Source organism: Desmodus rotundus, chromosome 7 (genome assembly GCF_022682495.2).
Source record: "Desmodus rotundus isolate HL8 chromosome 7, HLdesRot8A.1, whole genome shotgun sequence".
NCBI classification, from domain to species: Eukaryota; Metazoa; Chordata; class Mammalia; order Chiroptera; family Phyllostomidae; genus Desmodus; species Desmodus rotundus.
The window spans coordinates 9,213,353-9,234,412 of NC_071393.1; the positions used below are offsets into that span (position 1 = coordinate 9,213,353).

Below are 21,060 nucleotides of genomic sequence, written 5' to 3' on the forward strand. Positions count from 1 at the left end.
AAAATCGAACTGTATGGAAGTCCGACAACCAAGGAGATAAAGAAGAAACATTCATCCAGACCGGTAGGCGGGGCAGAGACGGGCAGCGGGGCAAGAGGACTCAGGCAAGGCGGCCACTGGTCGACAAGGCAGCATGCTGCTGGTGGACCCAGCAACAGACTGCGCAACCCAAAGTTCCAGCTCAGGGAAATAAAGCCTCAAACCTCTGATTGAAAATGCCCGTGGGGGTTGAGGCGGCAGCAGGAGAAACTCCCAGCCTCACAGGAGAGTTCATTGGAGAGACCCACGGGGGCCTAGAATGCACACAAACCCACCCACTTGGGAAGCAGCACCAGAAGGGCCCAATTTGCTTGTGGGTAGCGGGGGAAGTGACTGAAAACCAGCACAGAGTAGAGCAAGCGCCATTGCTCCCTCTTGGCCCCTCCCCCACATACAGTGTCGCAGTGCAGCGACCAGTGTTACATGCCCCCCCCCCCCCCCCGTGAACACCTAAGGCTCCGCCCCTTTATGTAACAGGCACACTAAGACAAAAAAAAATGGCCCAAATGAAAGAACAGATCAAAGATCCAGAAAAAATACAACTAAGACATGAAGAGATAGCCAACTTATCAGATGCACAGTTCAAAACACTGGTAATCAGGAAGCTCACTGAATTGGTTGAATTTGGTCACAAATTAGATGAAAAAATGAAGGCTATGCTAAGAGAAACATAGGAAAATGTACAGGGAACCAATAGTGATGGGAAGGAAACTGGAACTCAAATCAACGGTGTGGACCAGAAGGAAGAAAGAAACATCCAACCATAAAAAAATGAAGAAACAAGAATTCAAAAAATTGAGGAGAGGCTTAGGAACCTCCAGGACATCTTTAAACGTTCTAACATCAAATCATAGGGGTACCAGAAGGAGAAGAGGAAGAGCAGAAAATTGAAAACTTATTTGAACAAATAATGAAGGAGAACTTCCCTAATCTGGCAAAGGAAATAGACTGCCAGGAAGTCCAGGAAGCTCAGAGTCCCAAAGAAGCTGGGCCCAAGGAGGAACACACCAAGGCACATCATAATTACATTACCTAAGATTAAACAGAAAGAGAGAACCTTAGAAGCAGCAAGAGAAAAGGACACAGTTACCTACAAAGGAGTTCCCATAAGACTGTCAGCTGATTTCTCAAAAGAGAACTTACAGGCAAGGAGGGGCTGGAAAGAAGTATTCCAAGGCATGAAAGGCAAGGACCTACATCCAAGATTGTTCTACCCAGCAAAGCTATCATTTAGAATGGAAGGGCAGATAAAGTGCTTCTCAGATAAGGTCAAGTTAAAGGAGTTCATCATCACCAAGCCCTCATTATATGAAATGTTAAAAGGATTTATGTAAGAAAAAGAAGACAAAAAATATGAACAGTAAAAATAACAGCAAACTCACAGTTATTCACAACCACACCTAAAACAAAAACAAAAGCAAACTAAGCACACAACTGGAACAGGAAGAGAACCACAGAAATGGAGATCACATGGAGGGTCATCAACAGGGGAGTGGGAGGGGGAGAGAGGGGGGAAAAGTACAGAGAATAAGTAGCATAAATGGTAAGTAGAAAATTGACAGGGGGAGGGTGAGAATAGTATAGGAAATGTAGAAACCAAAGAACTTATATGTATGACCCATGGACATGAACTATAGGGGGGGAATGTGGAAGGGAGGGGGTGGGCAGGATAGAGTTGAGTGAAGGAGGGAAATGGGGCAACTGTAATAGCATAATCAATAAAATATATATTTTTAAAATATATTTTACACTGATTACATGTTGAAATGATAATATTTTGGGTTGAATAAAATAAAAATTAATTTCATCTGTCTCTGTGGCTACCACAAAATTTAAAATTACCCATTTGGCTCACATCTGTTGCTCTCATTATATTTCTAACAAACAGTGCTGCTCTAAGATTTTATACTAAAGAAACAATTTAGGATATTATGAGGCTTCGCTCCAAGCTGAGAATAGCCATGAGCAATTGGGAACAACCCAACTCTTCAATAATAAGGGATGATGTAAATAAATTACATTGTATTCATATGATGACATACCATTAAAAATAATGTATAATATACATACAATATTTACAATGTATGAATAATGCATAAACATTTTATAATCTGTTGTGTATAAATGCATAGAAAAAGCTCTTGGAGGGTATATGAGAAAATATTAGTACTTATCTCTTACAGTAAGATTCTGAGTGATCTATTTTTTTCCTGTTTGCTTCTCTCTAGCAAAATATTACAAAATACAGTGTCCAGATGTATTAGCTGATTATTCATGGAAACAGTGTTTGAATAGGCTTGGCAATGTTTTTTTAACACTGTGAGGAGCCCTTGAGAATGCCAGCAGGAACATCAACACATGAACGCCCGTGTCCGTGGATTCGGCAATCTCCCTTCTAGAACCTTCCTTACAGAAAACTTTAAACACATGTGGCCATGAGGTAAAAGACTGGCCAGTCACTGCAGCACCGTTTGTGACTTTAAAAACTTGAAAACAATTTTTCAAAAGGTACATTAACAGAAAAAATAAATATGGATGGGTTAAAGCACATTCACAGAATGGCATACTATTAACATATACACTCCACAATAGGCAGATTGATACATAATTGAGTCGCGAAAATCTCCAAGATCATCTTCTTCAGTGAAAAAGCGATCTGCAAAGACCCCATATGATATGGTTGCGTCTATATTTTAAAAACTACATGTGTGTCAATAATATGTTTATAAACATAGAAAAAATCTGAAAATATACCATGAACTATAACAGTAAAAGTCGGTATTAAAAGGGTGCATTGACTTTTCACTGTGCACCTATACTGTTTTAATTTTTCTAGTAAGTACATATTGCTTTGCTTTGCTAATATTTAGAATTTTTTTTTAATTTAAGACTTAATTGAACCAAAGATTAGGTAAATGCAAAGTGTGGGCAGCATACCTGACCCCTGGCTCACCCATTCACTCAAGAAATATTTACAAACATAATACTGTATGTCCACTGTAATTGAACATTTTTTAATGTAAAAAATATATTTACTATGTGCCCACTATACATCAGTATGCCAGGTACTGTGTCAGACTCTGGGAATTCGAAAAAGAATGTGATTAACCCAAAGGTTACCTCCTTCCTGATGTGTCTGGTGCAGAGAACCAGAGCCAGTTCTGAATTTCTGAAGAAAAGGGAGGCAGGAAATCCGTACCCAACGGTTACCACTCTTCAAATCTGTTCTAGCAAATTCCAGGACAAAAGAGACCTTCCCGGGACCATGCCTTTGCTCACAACGTGGGAAAGAAAGCCCCACAATTAAAAGCACGATGGGCCCCTCGGACCCGGAGATGAGGCAATTCACTCGCAGGACGTGTGCTGGGAAGGCTTGCTCCCTTTGCACTGAGCCAAGGTAAGGACTCCTCAGGCGCCTGGTGGGGAGGGGGGGGGGGATGGAAGAGCATGGAACCAGAGAAGGAGAATTCCGCTGCATAACTATCATAACTGCTCTACTTTGTTTCCAGGCCAGCGTTTGTAGGAAGAGGTAGTCTCAAGAAGGAGCCAGAACCTTGGGCTAAACGGGGCTCCAATTCCCTCCGGACAGCATCAAGTCTTAAAACTGCTCTAAACCTCCATTTGCTCACCCGGAAAATGAAGGTTCAAGTGCTCCTATTTCGTAGGATTACGGAGAGGGCTAACAGAGATCCTTCATTCCAAGAGGTGCCCAAGGACCACTCAGAAGGGCCTAGCAATAGTGCTGATTCTGTGTTACATGAATTCACAAACATCTTCCACCATTAGCTTGGAGGGGTAAGCCCCAGATATACTGACTGCCAGTATCAGGAAAAGTATTATGTTTCTAACAAATTACAATTAATCGGTTTTCAAATAAATAATAAACATTCTTTCAAGATCTAATGTGCCATTTCTCCAGAGTTTAAAAGGTACAGATTAAAGTTATACTGAAAGAAAATGTACTTTCAATTGGATTTTTAAAAAACTGTCTTCATAATTCAATACTTAAGTCCTGATTTTGAAATTAATAGGGTTTGAGTCCATTCAATTTACAGAAGAGAGTAACCCATGCTTACTTCATCAGCAATATCTGTAAGCGTTGGCTTTTTTGGTCATTGGTTTTCCGTACCCTTTCCCCTTTTCTTCGAATAGATAAGGTTTTAGTGCGTATTAATATATACCTATATACATGCCTGTGTTGGATTTCAAATACGACAAAAGAAAGAAAAATCTGGTGTCTTTAAATAAATACAAACAATACCCTATCTACTTCTCAAAGACACAAGGATCTGTGTCAAGGAAAGCCTGTGACATCACTCTCATGCCTTTAAAAAGCACTGAGGGCCACAGAAGTTTGAAAAACTGGAAAGGCCAGGTGCTAGAAGGCAGGAGTGAGGCAACCAAGTCATTGCTCAAACACCCATTCCCGAAAAGCGTCCTTTTCCGAGTGCGGGCATCACTGGCAATTTGGGGGGACACTAGGCACAGCATGAAATAACGTGGACCACAGCACAAGCATGTGCTTCTCTATCCAAAACCCCTCCAGACAGCTGCCCATCTCTCAAGGAGCCAGCCTCTGTTCAACCTGCGTCTTTAACAGCTAATGCCTGCTAATCTCTCTTTACAAGGAGAGCAGGACAGAGACTCATGGCCTTGGGCAGGTAACAACATTTAGCACAATTTAATGACACTTTTGTGTTCATTGTATCTATTTTCTTGTCTTCCATTCATGGCAAGTGATGCTACTTTTCTATTGCAATAGTTGTACAAAGTTTTATTTTTTAAATACATGTATGTTTAAAAAATTGAGTTGGCTTAAAGAAAACATACAGATATGGCAAAAAGTACAGTGGTGGTATCAGGCTGATGAGTTTGGGAAACAATGTCTTATAAAGTTCAAACTACTAGACAATTATTCCAGGCTCAAGAGGCAGAGTCTGTGCCCAACCCCCTTCAATCAAGATGGCCATGTGACTTGCCTCAGCCAATAGGAAGAGGCCTTGTGTGTTTCTACTTGCTCTCTTGGATGTCGCCATCTCCATGAGACTGTGTCCAGGCTAGTCAACTACTCAACTGAAGGATGAAGGGCAAAGTTTTCCCAGATATCCCAAAGTCATCCTAACTCAGCCAACTGCCAATAGTTGCCTGTTAGCTGTCAGTGAGCCCCGCCAAGATCAGAAGAGCCACTAGCCTGCAGCTGACTACAGATATAGGACCAATACATTTTTATGTTGTATGCAAATAATGTTCTGTGGTCATTTGTTACACAGCACTATTGGGACCCACAGCTGATATACCATCCCATCAACTCATGGGAATCTGAATTTTTCATCAAAGTCCATCTCAAATATCAGCTTCTCCAGCAAATCCTCATCAGTTCTTCCTGGGCATTTTATTTGTATGTACTCTATTATAAAATGTATCACCATTTTTCTTGCATTATTACTGGTTTATTATAAAGATAGTAGATATCGTAAAGAGTGAAGGAGCCCCTCCCGTATCTGGATGAGTAAGTGAGCATAATGATAAAAAGTAAAAAGTACCATTGCTGAGCACTTTCAAGGCCAAGCTCAAGGTCTTACAGGCATCATGTCAACACAGCCTCACATTCCCAGGAGCCAGGTGCTATGAAGATCACATTTTACAGATGACAACAGTAGACACATTTGCTCACAATCACACTACTAGTAAGCAGAGAGCTCAGATTCACACCCAAGTTTGACTCCAAAGCCCCAGTAAGCATAAAGGATAACTTTATTTTAATTTACTTTATTTAATAAACACATGTATATGTTTTCCTTGTTAAAAAACAAATCAGAACATTTTAGATAAGGCCAAAGCTCCCTCTGACCATCCCTCCTAATGCTGACCCCTCTCCCCAGAGGTAACGAAGGAACCTGCTGAGACCGGCCCATCCTCCCAGACCTTTTCCCTGCACTTTCATACACACAGGTAGAAACTGCAGGGTGGTTTTATGTACAGGGTTGTTTTTCTCACAGAAATTGTATCATGAAGTATACATTTTCCACAGCTTACTTGCTTCACTCAGTACTAAGCCCCAAGGATCTTTCCCGTTAGTTCCCAGATCTGCCTCTTTCTTTTTAATCTTCTGCACGAGGGCTCCCTTTGCGACCAGGGTCAAAAGCCCCAGAAGTGTGCAGTTCTGCCCAGTCTGCTCAGGAAACCTTTGTCAGCTACGGTAAGACATTATGGGGAATCGCAGCAGGAGAGCTGCCACCGTTAACTAGACGCCTGCAGCGGGCCTGGTGCTGTGGGATCAGGGCTCTGAACGTGTTCGTTCACTTTTTAAACCGTCCACAATGCCAGCTGCCAGGCTGGTCATCTGAGCCCATTCTGTGAACAAGAAAACTGAGATATCAAGAGGTGCAGTCATTTCCCCAAGTCCACAGAACTAATTAGGTCAGGGAACCAGGGTATGACTCCCAAGCCCCCTCTCTTTACCAGGCTGCTGTATTTATTTGTGAGTTGTTCATGAGTCCTTCCCAATGAACTGGAGATTGGAAAGCTGGGCATCGATGCTTCAAGGGCAGAGAGGGTCTCCCTCACCTTGGGACACCTTCCCAGCATTGTGGGAGGAGTATCTTCTGAGGCCTTGGCAAGTCACATCAGCCCCCTGAGCCTCCACTTTCTCATCTGTAAAATGGGCACGTGTTGCCTTTCCGCCCAGGCCTGCTGTGGCATCCCCTGAGATACTGTCTGTGCAGAAGACAAGCAGAGTCCTCCCCACACAGACATGAACACTGTTTTCTAACTAGTTGCTGAAGGGATGCTTGGGTGCTGGGGAGGTGTCTCTAAGGGCATGCTGAGACTGGGCCACTGTGATGTGTAGCAACGGGGGAGAGGAGATGGGTTTAGGACACAGGTAGAGTGGGGAAGAGGAGTGGGAAGGGCAGCCACAGATCCAGGTCTCCCCTTGAGGTGAAGGGACCCAAGAGTCACCTTTTAGGAAATGAGAACAGCTGGTCTGAGCGGCAAAAAAACCAGAAAACTGCCCAGAGCGTGAGACTGGACTGTGCAGAGACTGTGAAGCACTTTCCAAATGGTGACCCTGGGATTCAGCAGCCTTCCCTACCAGGTCCCCAAGACTGGTGGCTGTCAGCCAGCAGGGCATCTCTCTGAACCAAGGCTGTGACAAGCACCTTCGATGAATTACCTAATTAATCCGCATAGCAACACTGCCATATTGGACCAATTATTGCTCCATTCTACAAATGGGAAAATCAAGGCCCAGAAAGGTTAAATAACTTGCCCAAGGTCATCAAGCAACTATTGATAAGTGGATGAATCAGTACTTAAACCCCAGACTAAAAAACTCTTACGTATTAACACACGAAGAATGTCACAATCTGCTGTCAAATGTGAAAACACAGCAGCCAAAGTCATGGGTACAGTATAACCCATCTTCTGAACATGAAATGAATGTGTGTATATGTGTGTACATGCATATATAAAATAATATATTGTATATTGTACTATGTGTAGTATATACAGATATACATATATAATATAATGTGTAATATATTATATACATTATATATATGCATATATAATACACACATATACCCATATAACTTCTGTGCATGTGTATCTTACAGTTTTTCTATAAGCTTAAATTACCTATATGATAACCAGTTACAAATCTCATGAAAATCAATAAAGATATGTGGGACATACACAGTCAACCACTTGTTTAAATACATTTTAAATATATGTACCGTGAGTAATATATAGTGCATATGCCAGGTATTCTGCTAAGCATTTCACATACATTATTTCCCTTAATCTTCACAAAGCAGCTCTCCCAAGGTAGTAGATAATGTTACACATTCAATCCCTCTGTCCCCAATTTCCTCGCCATAAGAATTACCTGACGGTATCTGTTAAAAAGCCAGCCCTAGCTGGTGTGGCTCAGTGGACTGCCTGCCAGCCTGAGAACCAAAGGCTCACTGGTTCAATTCCCAGTCAGGGCACATGCCTGGGTCGCAGGCCAGGTCCCCAGTAGGGGGCAAGCGAGAGGCAACCACACATTGATGTTTCTCTCCCTCTCTTCCTCCCTCCCTCCCCTCTCTCTAAAAATAAATAAATAAAATCTTAAAAAAAAAAAGTCACCCTTCTCGGCTCATCCCCAGAACAGGAAACCTGGGGAAGGCCCAGAGATTTTAAACACACGAGCACCCAAAGAGAGTCGGGTAGCGTGAGCAGCGAGCAGCTAGTGTCCAAATTACACAAGGAAAGCAGCTTTCTCCCCAGACAAGCTGAAGGGCAAAAGCCAGAGGGCAGTTCCCTCCCTGTGGGCTCCTGTGCACGCAGCAGACCTTTGCTGAGCAGCTCCGGGGCAGAGACCTTGACCGGGAGCAGCCAGCACCGGTCTAGGCCTGGAGGAGCTCCCAGTGGGGCGGACCAGACAGATGAGCAAACATGAATCACGAGGCCAAAGGACAGGAGCCAGAACAGAAGGGCAGCCAGGGTTCAGTGCGGGCACCGAGGAGGCAAACATCAGAGAACAGCCTCGGACAGAGGAACGTTCCTGGTCGCAGGACGGTGACGATGGGAGTTCTCTGCTCATTCTAAGAAAAGCTCTCATTTATTCACTTACAGTTCTTTTCAGGTGCCTCCTAAATACAAAGAGCTAGGGTTACAAAAGTAATCGCACACCCTCTCTACCCTGAGGCAGGGCTCCTCGAGTGCAACCTGAAGACCCGTTCCCTGAAGGCCAGGCCCCTTTGAGTTAGGGGCAGAAATGGAGGTTATTTAGACCCGGTACCAGCTAATTGACGAAATAATTACGTCTGTTGAATCTAGTGTTTTTAAAGTAAGGCTTGTATTTCACTTGAGTTTTCTGATGTCATTCATTTTTCTAGTAAATCCTTTTTATCCTATTTTACAAAAGTATTGACTGCAATGGACCAGGAAAGAAAAGGCTGATCCTTCACCACGGAAGGCGTGAGGGGCACTGACCTCCTCCACTCTCCAGAATTCTGGGTACAGTGCTCAACCCCCCTACATCGCCAAATAAAGTATTTTCCAGAATAGCTCCAAAGACATGGCCTTTTAAGAGCATCGTGACAACGCTAAAGTGCATGTTAGATTGTTATTAACACTTACACATGGGGAAACAGAGGCTCAGAGGCACCAGAATCATGTCCAAGGTCACACAACTGAAACAGCACTGGGGTCAGGATTTGAACTCAGGACCTGATTCCCGGCCCTGTACCTTCTTCACAATAGCTATCTGCTGAAGCAGAGGGTCCAAACAGTCTAGAGGTTCAAGGGTTAGGAGCACAGTTGGAAAAGGGCCATGGTAGTGCCGGGTGTCCTAATTTATTTTTAGGTCACCCTCAATTCAGTCCATGCAGAGCCAAACTGCAGAAAGTCCAGAGGTTCCATCTTCAAGTGAAAAAACACAGGGCTTCTGGAAATAGCGCATCCACACTGAGCCCCACCCCAGCCCCTGGGCTGCTTGGGTGCAAAATATGGTCTCCTGGGCCCGGTGTCACAAGAAACCCAGGACTCAGAGGGAGCAGGAGCCCAGGGATGTAGTTCTCCATCTCCACACCAGGGGGCGGCCTGGCACCTTCACGGTAGATGGAAAAATTTTCAGACCCTCCTGGATCTGAGCATCCTCAGTGCCTTATTACTGTACTCGGTATTAGCATGATGGTAAATTTAGCAGCATAAACAAAAAAAAAGTTTAAAGTCAAGACATGTGACAGAACTATAAATAATCATGTCTGAAATCTCTAATATGAGACAGGGAACTTTTCACTCAGAATCTAAACCAAGATATAAACCTGGAGACTATGGGCAAGCCCCTGGAGTCTGGTTTGCTGGAGCCCCAAACCATCATCACTTGGGTGCTATTAAAACAAAACAAAACAAAAACAAAAACTAAAGCAGAGCTCGTGAAAACTGGAAACGCAGTACAAACCGAGGGCCTCCTAACGATCCTTCACAAATCCTCACGCATGTAAACCCCATGGCAAAGCCAAGCGGGGTTCTCGTCTCCCATCCATTTTACACCGGAGGAAACTGAGGCTCAGGAATGTGACGTGATTGACCCTATCATCACACAGATGGAGAGGCAGGCTCCAGAACCTTCCGCACCCGTCATGGCTGCCTTCTCTCCAGCAGGCACAGGCCAGCAGCGGAGCGCAACGCCAGGAGCCCACAGGTCCGGCCTTCGCGCCTCTCTTGCTGCCCAGGACTCTCCCTCCAACTTGTGGCATACAATGGCACTTTCCTGTCCTTCCCGTGCCATCCTTTCCTGGCCCCTCTCAATGTCACCAGCACAGCCTTCTGCTTTTTCTCCCTGGTAGCTACTCATCACTGTCCTACAATTTATCTGTTTACTGGTCTCCATGGTTACGCTCCCCCCATCACACACCCCCATCAGAATGTGAATTCAGAAGAGCATGGGGTTACCTGTTCCTGCCCTCCCCCGCCCCGTGTTCTGAGCAGTGCCTTGCATACAGTAGGCGCTCAGCACATTTTTCATGGCAGTTCGATAAAATAGCGTCATACAGGAAGGGGGCCCAGGCCTCTACCCATAAACCCAACTCCTTTTCCAGCGCGCCCTGGCTCTGTGGCCACGGCCTCGGGCTCTCAGCGCAGGCAGGCAAGGAAGGGTAAGGAAATCGCCACCGCGGCCACTGCTGGCAGCCCCACGCCTTCCGCGGTTGCCAGAGCAACCATTGTCATAACATCCCCGGTGCACAGCAGGGACAGCTGACAGGGGAGAGAATTATTTGACTCTCCAACGTCTCAAGTAACCTTCCTACTTGCATCCGTGGGCAATTCCCCTCTGAAAGCTAGAGGCCTGGGAGAGGGCCTTTCCTCTCTCCCCACCCCACCCCAGCCAGAGCTGGATCCCTCTGGCCCAAGCAGACCGGACTCACCGGTCTGGGGCTGGCCCCGGGGGGATGCTGCTAGGGGCTTTTCCTTTTGCCCACTACTGAGTATTACAAACGAGAAAAAGGAGTTCACAGTGTCTGGAGCACTCACTAAACCCCAGGCCCACTGGTAGCTTCCTCACGTGCTCGTTACTGTAATGTTAAGATTTATGCTGTAACACTACACTATGCTGTAACACGTAGTCTATCTCACACATATAAATGAGAATTCAGAGATATAATACCTAACTTGAAATATAACAATTTTATATAACATTATTATATATTCGTAATAATAAAATGGGTATTTTTTAATCCTCACCCAAGGACGCGTTTCATTATTGATTTTAGACAGAGAGGAAGAGAAAGGGGAGAGAGAAACATTGATCAGTTGCCTCCCACATGCACCCCAACCACACCCACGATCTAAGTATGTGCACTAACCGGGAATTGAACCCGCAACCTTTTGGAGTACATGACAATGCTCCAACCAACTAAGCCACCTGGCCAGGGCAAAACTGACATTTCTTGATATTTTTGATTTGCCAGCCCAGTGCCCACTGCTTAAGGCATGTTAATAATGATGCTGTTCTCAGTAAACTATGAGACAGTAATATATCATAATCATAGCTAGTTTTACTGAGCAGTTACTATGTTCCAGGCTCTGTGCTGATGCTCCATTAATATTATCTGTCATACACACCCTAAGGGCTAAGAACCCTTTTACTTCCATTTTGGAGATGGAGAAATGGAGGCACAGTGTGACATGTGACTTGCCTCTGGTCACCAGGATAACAAGCTGGGGCTGAGGTTGCGGGCAAGCCTGTTCCCCCTCCTTATTTCCACACCATACTTAAAAGTTGTTGAACTTGAGCTTGCAGCGGAAACCCCTAGGGGAGCTTGTTAAGAATACACATGCTGAGCCCCTGCTTCCCCCAACCCGCATATGCGCAATCAACAACGCTTGGGGACAGGGGGCTTCTCTTCTCATTTGTTTTAAACGAGGTCCCCAGATAGTCCTAACAAAGGCACAAAGTCCAGAACCACCGCCTTAGGCTTCTTCACCTACCACAATGCCAATTAGGAGAGCTGGCTAAATGAACGAGTGTAGAAGGGCCACCACCCATCGCCACAGAGGGCAGGCTGACGTGATGGGACCCACACTCCTGAGGACGAAGAGAAAAAAGTGGGAGAGAGACGAATGAAAGTGCAGTCCCCACGGGCAAACTTGGCTGTGCCCCTGGCTTAAACCACCCCCAACCTTTTTGGATCAAATTGGGTCCTGCAAAAATATTAATAAATAATTACACACTTTTGCCCTGGGCTGGCTTTACAGGAGCAAAGGTCAGTCTAAAGTACTCCCCACTGTCCACCTCCCTTACCTCCACCCTTAATAATTTACCAGGGACCGAGGTGTACAGAGAAACATAAGCTTGTACGGCTTTGCACCTATATAGGGGTGGGCAAAAGTAAGTTTACAGGTGTAATACGATACAAATAATATAATAATTAATAAATAATAGCACAAGAATAAACTCTGTTACTCACAACTGTAAACCTACGTTTGCCCACCCCTGTATTTTCAACCCTGATACCTCCTGGTAAGTGACACAGAGTTGGGGAAAAAAAAAAAATTTAAGCCTGTGGAAGGCACTGCTGGGGCGGGGTCAGGGAGAAGTTCTGGGAGGCCCTCCCTGCCTGTGGTCCCAGGGCAGCTGACAGGATTGAGAGCTAAAGCCAAGTAGCAGCCAAAACATCTCTGGAGGGTCTGTCCTAAGCAATGTATTGCCTTTTTATCCACTGCCTGAACTATAGGGAAACATGACCTAAGGCCCCAGAAGTCAAGGAAGATCGAATGAATCGAGGAAAAAAACACCTAAGCATGGAAAGCAGGTCTCATTTGGGCAATACCTCACTGAGACTCTGGAAGCCTGTTCCACCTGGAGCTGCACTGCCCAGCAGAACTCCCACCCAGCACATGGAGCTGTGTACAGGTAAATGTTAAGTCAACTACAATTACATAAGTAATCGACGTAGTAAGTAAACAGGGTTAGAGCATCTTATAGGCAACACTGATAAGAATCCGGAAAATATCCCTACTGGTCATTATGTTATCTCAGGCAGAGAACTGGACCCCCAAAACCTTTCCTTAGAATTTAAGCTTAGAGCCTTGGCCAGGTAACTCAGCTGATCAGAGCATCATCCCAACGTCAAGGTTGCAGGTTCAATCCCTGGTCAGGGTACATACAAGAATCAACCGATGAATGCATAGATAGGTGGAACAACAAATCAATGTTTCTCTCCCACTCTATCATCCTTCCACTCTAAAAATCAGTAAATAAGGATTTTTTTTAAAAAAAGAATTTAAGCCCTGGCTGCTGTGTCTCAATGGATTAAGCGCCGGCCTATGAATCAAAAGGTCACCAGTTCAGTTCCCAGTTGGGGCACATGCCTGGGTTGTGGGTCTGCCCCCTCCCCAGTTGGGGGAGTGTTAGAGGCAACTCACACAAAGTTGTTCTCCTCTCTCTAAAAATAATTCAATAATTTTTTTTTTTAATTTAAGCTTAGAATTGTGTGTGTGATAGTATCGTTACATTCTGGGAAAATCTAGGATGAGTAATAGACATATTTAAGATAATTAAAATCCATAATGTTAACATTTGACCTAAAGAGTTTATATATTTGGAGTATTTATTTTATATTCTCTAAATGCTTTATATAATTTGGCCACTTAAGAGTTCACCGTTTTAATTCTTATTTGAAACGTGTAATTGAATAACGGATTTAGACATACATTTTAAGTTAAAATCGTATTCAATTTATGTACAATATTAGGAAGTAGCTTAAGGCTCAGCATATTTATAAGTGTAAGTTTTTAGATTTCTCTGTACTATATAAGTAGTTGGGAAGGCTTGTCTGTCAACAATTAGAGCACTTAAAGATTCCTGTATATCAAACTTATAAACACATTTAATAGTCAGAACATGTTTAATCTACTGTGGTTGTCAACACGAGCAAACATTATGCAAAAATCCCCCATATGTGACTGCAAAAATTTACTGGACTCACATGAATGGAATAACACTGTATGTAAGCTGAATTAAAAGCATAAGGAGAATAAGGGTATTGATTTTTTTTTTTTGCTTTAAGAAACTAGATATTAATCTCTAAAATGAAAAATTAATTCCACAGCAGTGAAAATTCAGCTCTCCAGTCCCAGGCACCACATTTCCGGTGCTCAAGAACCACGTGGCCAGGGGCTGGTGCCCTGGACAGTGCGGAAAGACTGTGGCCGTCACCTCACAGGGTGTTTGCTTAAGTCCTATGTCCGATTTGTAGCAGGTTCCTTAGGAAACAAACACCCCAGAACCTTTTCCCGCAAATAAACAATAAAACTCTTTCCGGGATCCTGAAAGAAATGCAGCATCAATCTAGAGCAGACATGGGGCGGGAGTTGGGGGGTGCTGACTGGGAAATTTACCCAAGAATGAGGAGAATCCACAAAAATCTACAGGACCAAGCACAGAGGCTATAAACACAACCGTTAACCTGCCTCCAATTTATTTATGGTGGATTTTTGCAAAATGTTTGATATTACTGTCACCCTGACCCCCGCTCAATACTGAGCAGCTTTGGATGGGAAATCAGGGAGTGGTTTCATCAATTTTGATTTTTTTTTCCATTTGGTGAATTTCACACACAAGCTAAAGGATTCTGACCCAAAAACACAGTTGGAAAATTTCAATTTAGCCAGAAAATGGCCCGCTAAGGTGAACCATACGATATCACCATGCCCTGTAAAATGACGGGTAAAAAAAGATGAAAATGAAGTCAGGAGCCCAGCATTCAACTCCCGGCTCCGCGATCTAGGAGCTTTGGGACCTCGGGCAGGCCTCCTGACCCGGCACAGATGCGTTTTTCTGTCTGTTAAGTGAGAGGTGAGCAAAACAGACACCCTGCAGAGTGACTCCAAGTTCAAAAATTCTAGGGTTATTCTTAGAAGTGACCCTGATGTAGGAAAGGCAAAAGCATCCTACGTAAGTTTACACACCAGTCTTGGCTTTGCTGGGTGAGGAAAGTCGACTCTTCATGTGTTTCCTTCTGCCGCACCTGGGATCTGCGCACCAGGGTCAGTGCTCAGCAGAGAAAGCAAGCCAGGCAGGTGGGGCTCTGGGTCGGGAGGGAGCCGCCTGGTTGTGTGTGCAAGCAAGAAACGCCAGAAGCCTTCTGTTTCCCCGCCCCCCAGGGGAACAATCTACCACCCTCAACTCCAAACCCCCGACACCTATGCTTACACCAAAAATGTGTACCTTTATTAGTTGTAGTCACATCTTCATTCCCTACCAGGTTTTAAGTATGCTAAGGGCAGGGGGTCTTGCCTCTGTCATCTCTGCATTCTAACAATGAACAGTGACTTCCCCGTAGGAAGTAATTGAAACTACAGGATGGTTTACACATGAATGCAGGGTGTGCAAAAATGAAGAAATGGAAGGTGTCCTCCATGTATGAGCCCCACAACTGCCTAGTCAGTCCTGGGTTCACATCCCAGCCTGAACTCCTGAATTACTTGTGTTTGTTTTGATTTGCTTTGGGATTTGGAGAGGGTTTGGTGAGAGACACACACACAGCAGATTGGCAACTCCAGCCATCTGTTGCTAACCTAGGCGTGAGGCTGACATCAGAGAGAAGTGGAAAGCTATTCTTTCCAAAGAGAGCGAGAGAAGTTCTTTCACTCATGGCGCCCTCGATGGCGCAGTAACTGTCCCACCACCACTGACCTATGACTCCTGCTGTCATTTCTCCCTACCATCTCAGCAGCGAACACATGGCAAATCCTTATTACAAACCTGAAACATTGGCCTCATTGTCCCCATTTTACAAGTGGGAACAGCAGGTCCACTGACTGGCCTGGCACAAGTCTAGCTGGGCATTGGCACAGCAGACCCAGGGCTACCTGGCTCCAAAGCGGCACTCCTTCCACAAGCCCTGGGGGCCAGCTGAGTTGGTGAGAGGAAGCCACAGGCCAAGGTTGTAGATTTAAGTCCAGCAGGGTCAGTTAGTGACTGTGCATTGATATCACTCAAGGACATGAGACAGAACAGCAGACTGACAGGCTTAGGGCCTCCCCCCACCCAGTACCACAATCCTAGTCAGGGCCCCTCTAAGGGGGTGTTGGGGTGTCCTGGGCACGCGTGTAGAGCAAATGCCCCTGAAATCCCGGAGGCAGCTACAGGCCTCAGCAGGAAAACACCACAGCAGCTATAAAAGGCCAGACGACCTCAAGAGGAAAGCACCCCACAGCTCAGCCAGGCCCTGCTCTGAAGGAGCTCACAGTGAAGTGCAGTGGACAGCTTTGTGCACAGTCCTTTCCAGTGACTGCGGGGGCAATGGGCACTAGAGCACGGACAGACACCAAGTGCTTCAAGGACAGAGAGAGGGCTTCTAGGAGGGACAATCTGAGAAAATTCCCTGGACGAGGTAGCATCCAAGCCAGACTTTGTCAGACGGTCATAATTGCCTGTGTTCCAAGTCGCCATTCAACTGTTCTCTACACACCCAAGCACACCCGCACAAGTTCCACTTCAGTGGAGGGGGTCGTATATGGAGAAGGGGTTGAACTAATGAATCTTTTTTTTTAATGTTTATTGTTATTCAATTACAGTTGTATGCCTTTTCTCCCCATCCCTCCACCCCACCCCAGCTGAACCCACCTCCCTCCCCCACCTCCACCCTCCCCCTTGGTTTTGTCCATGTGTCCTTTATAGTAGTTCCTGTAATCCCCTCTTCCCACTGTCCCCCCCTGAACTAATGAATCTTAAGGTTCCTTTCAACCTTAGAGCCTGAAGGTTACAGAGATCTGGAGCCTAATCATTTTTCTATCCATCTACCCACCATCCATCCACTCACCCACCCACCCATCCATCCATCCATCCACCTACCCATCCACCTACCCATCCACCCACCCATCCATCCATCCATCCATCCATCCACCCACCCACCCACCCACCCATCCATCCACCCACCCATCCATCCGTCCATCCACCTACCCATCCACCTACCCATCCACCCACCCATCCACCCACCCACCCACCCATCCACCCATCCACCCAACCATCCATTCATCCATCCATCCACCCACCCATCCATCCATCTATCCATCCGTCCACCCATCTATCCATCCATCCCTCCATCCACTCACCCGTCCATCCAACCCTCCACCCACCCACCCACCCATCCATCCAACCCTCCACCCATCCATCCATCCTTCCATCCATTATATAAGCATTCCACTCACAGTACCTGCCTGGTACCATATAATGAAAACAGACAGAAGCCAGGACTGACCCCCATCTTGAAAGCCAGGGGCATCACATTGAGCATATCAGGGTATGTGTATCTGTTATATCCAAGTGATAGAAATAATAAAGTTAGTTTATAACCAACAGCAGAGTAGAATAAGATCCCTTTTTACAAGTGCTTCTCATAGCGCCTGGCATACAGCAGACAATGAATAAACAGTTGATTTCCTGCAAGTGGAAACCCCTGTGCTAAGCCCTGGGATAAAATGGTGAGCAAGGCATACTGGATCCCTGCCCTTATGGAACTGCTATTTTTATGGGAAGAGAGACAAGTAGGCAGACAGAAGATCCCCACAGACTGTGATAAATGCTGTGGCTGCAACAAAGAACTTAAAGCACTAACAGAAGAGGATGGTTTGCTACCTGGACCAGCCAAAGGCAGTCTTTCTACCAGGGAGCCAGGGAGCCATGCACAGCATGTGCAAAGGCCCTGAGGTGGGAAAGGACTCCTTGGCATGTTTCAGGAACTGAGAGCTGGAATATGATGGGCAAAGGGAAGAGAAGGAGGAGATTAGGTCAAAGACGCAAACAGGGAGTCAGTGTTTACAGGGTACAGAGTTTCTGTCTGGAATGATGGAAAAGTCCTAGACATGGACTGTGGTGATGGAACGTACTTAATGCCCTTGAACTGTACACTTAAAATGATGCTGCAACAGTAGATTCTATGGTATATATTTCACCACAATTTTTTAAAAAGGGTGTCCCTACAGGAGCCCTGAGTATTACAGGTTCCATGGACAGATGTAGAAACAAGGGCAATTAGGCACCCAAATGACTTGCCGCAGCACCTCTGGGGCAAAGTAGCAGCACAGAATTAGAACCCGGGTCATCCCACTCCAAGGCCCCGCACCAGGCCACTGCCCACCTCCCCGGCCTCAGATGCCTCTTCAAACTCAGGTCACACACAGACAGAAAACCGGGCACAAGAGGCAGTTCACCAGCAAAGGCAAACAGATCTCTTCTGGTTATTATTAGCAGCATGGGGCAGCTGGGTGTGGACGGCCCTGGCTGCGAGGCTCTCACGGGAGAGGAGCCCGAGGTGAGGCGGAGGGACCGCGTGCCCGCGCAGCTGGCCAGCAAGCTCTGCACACACGACAGCCTGAAACTTTCCACCAAAATCCCCACGTGCGACTACTCAGCTCTTGGGGGAGAATCAGCACAGGTCCCCAGGGCTGAGATTTTCCATGTTTAGCTTCAACCCAAAGGAAAATTTTGTTAGAAAGTTTAAAGGGTGTGACTATTTTTAAGTAATGAGACACCGCGTTACAGTGTCAGCACCCTCACAGAAGTGAGACAGGCCTGCATTTCGAGGCCTCGTTTTTCTTATTACAATTCAGAGGGCTCGACTGCAGAAGAAAGTAAAGAAAGTTAATCATTAAGAGCCTGCCCTAGGCCAGGAACTTGCTTTATCCTGAGCTAATGTTTCTGAACTGGGGGTGCTTTGGGCCCCCACAGGATGTCTGGCAACGTCTGGAGACTTTTTTTGGTGGCCACACTTTGGAGGGGAGGAGCTGCTACTGGTATCTAGTGGGTAGAGGTCAGGGGTGCTGCTCAGCTGAACATCCTACTGTGCGCATGACCTTACCTCCCACCAATCAATTATCCAGCTCCAAATACCAATAGTGCCAAGGATGAGAAACCCCCTCCTAAGCCAATGACTCCCCAGCTGGAACGTGCGTCAGAATCCCCTGGAGAACTTGTTACAACACACACAGCTGAGCGCCACTCCCAGAGCTGTGATGCAGTGGCCTGGAGAGGGCCCACCTTTTACATTTCTGCTAAGTGCCCAGGTGATGCTGATGCTGTGGTCCAGGGGCGACAGAGGGTGACTATCTTGGGTCCCCCTCACAACATACTTGAGTCACTCGCACTGTTCCCCTGATCTTACAGATGCAAGACCTAAGGCTCGGAAAGGGGGACAAGCATTGTCCAAAGTCACTTCAGCTATTAAGTGGCAGGACCAAATCCAGCCTCTGTGGATGCTCACAGGCCTCAGTGCTCAGCCAAGCGTACCAGGAGCCCAGGATGGTGCCTTGGATATGCGTTTTCTCCGACCGTGATCATCCTCTGTCAACAGAACTTGTAAGTTCCAGATTAAGGGGGCCAAGCCCAGAATACCACAATAGTGTTACCCTGGAAACACTGCTCATAAATCCAGTCATTCTAAATAAGATCACTATTTCAAGGTCCTCTCTGTTTAAAGTCTTTTGCAGGTTCGAGAAACTTTTTATAGAAGTATTTTCTCGATGGTTGCATGCCCGATTTACATTCTGTGAGGACCCCTCCCTCCTGCGTCTTTCAGATCCATTTTATTGCAGTTGAACTTGTTTATGTATCCATAAACCATAGTTTTGGGGGGTTTTTTCCTTCTAACTTGGATCCACCCTGGGACATCTTTCTGCCAAACGTTGCATCACACTGGAATGGTGTAATGGAAATAACGTTGGACCGGGAGCCGGGAGACTTGGGTTCCAGCAGAAGGGAAAAGGAGGTCTCAAGTGGAATATTGCAACAGCCCATCTTCCTCCTCGAAGGGCTACTGGATTCCCTTGTTGACGAGGAATTACCACTGGGTCGCCTTGCTACCTGGTTAAACACCGTCATCCCTCACTGCAGAGAAATCCTCCAGTGGTCACACGAGAAGTGTGCAGGCCACTTATTGCAGGATTCCACGGATAGGAAACGTCCAGAACAGGCAAACACAGAGACAGAAAGTAGACCAGGGGTTGCCAGGGGTTGCCAGGGGCTGGGTGAGGGAGAGGATTTGGGGGAATGACCGCTAATGGGCATGGGGTTTCTTTGGGGGTGATGAAAATGTTCTGGAATTGGACAGTGGTGACAGTTGCACAATCCTGTAAATATACTAAAAACAACTGAAAATCCACTTTAAAGGGGGGGATTTTATGGCATGTGAATCAGATCTCAATTTTTTTTTTAAGCTTCCCATGTGCTTCTAACATGCAGCCAAGGAACACAGCCTCCACCTTTATAAAACAGGCAGGGCAGTATCACCGCCCTCCAGCTCAGCAGGGCAAGGCAGAGCTGAACAGGGCAGGTGCTGTGTCAGGCAGGGCTGTGACACTTCCTCTGCTACCCAGGAGGTGTTAGAGGGAAGTGGTTTTCTTCCCCTCTGCCCTGTTCCTCTTTGCCCAAGTCAACAGGGACTGGGACTCAGGTTGCAGGGTGGGCAGCCTTATCCTCGATAATTCGATAATTCGTTATCAAAAATTATCACCTCATTAGCATCCATCGCCCGAGCTGTGACAGATGCCAGTTTCAAGCCACGAATGCACAGCAAAAATGATTTGGAGAGGGAGAAAAATACCAAGGCATGGGTGCCAAGGAAATACACGCAAACTAAGAATCGCTGTGGCACTGGGCCGGTTGGGCAGTGAGGTGAGAGCGCTGCGCTCCCTGACCCAGCCCGTCTGAGCTCTGGGCTTCTGCAAAGAGCAGAAGAACACCCTCCAGTCCGCCCAGCAGCCTCCATTATCAAGCAGCATGAAAGGTTGACTAGGAAACCACATCAGCTTTGCAGTGTCCAAAAATACAGTCAAAGCCTAGCTGCCGTCTCCTGTGACTGCCATTCCGGCTCCTCGCGGTCTTCGTGCTGTCCCCATTACCTGGCTGAGCAGACGCTCCTTTGAGGTAGCAACGGCCTTCAGAGGGGTGGAAAATTCTCCCCCCGTGGAAATCCCCTTTGGTACAAAAATAAGCACTGGGTTGGTAATTTTCCTATCTTTTTTTTAAAA

The 21,060-nt window shown here is 46.0% G+C and overlaps 1 protein-coding gene across 3 annotated transcripts in view; it reads right to left on the reverse strand.

The window, feature by feature from the left end:
• KSR2 (kinase suppressor of ras 2) overlaps nt 1-21,060 on the reverse strand; it is a 274,031-nt gene that overhangs the window by 207,907 nt on the left and 45,064 nt on the right. The gene's annotated exons all lie outside the window — the stretch shown is intronic.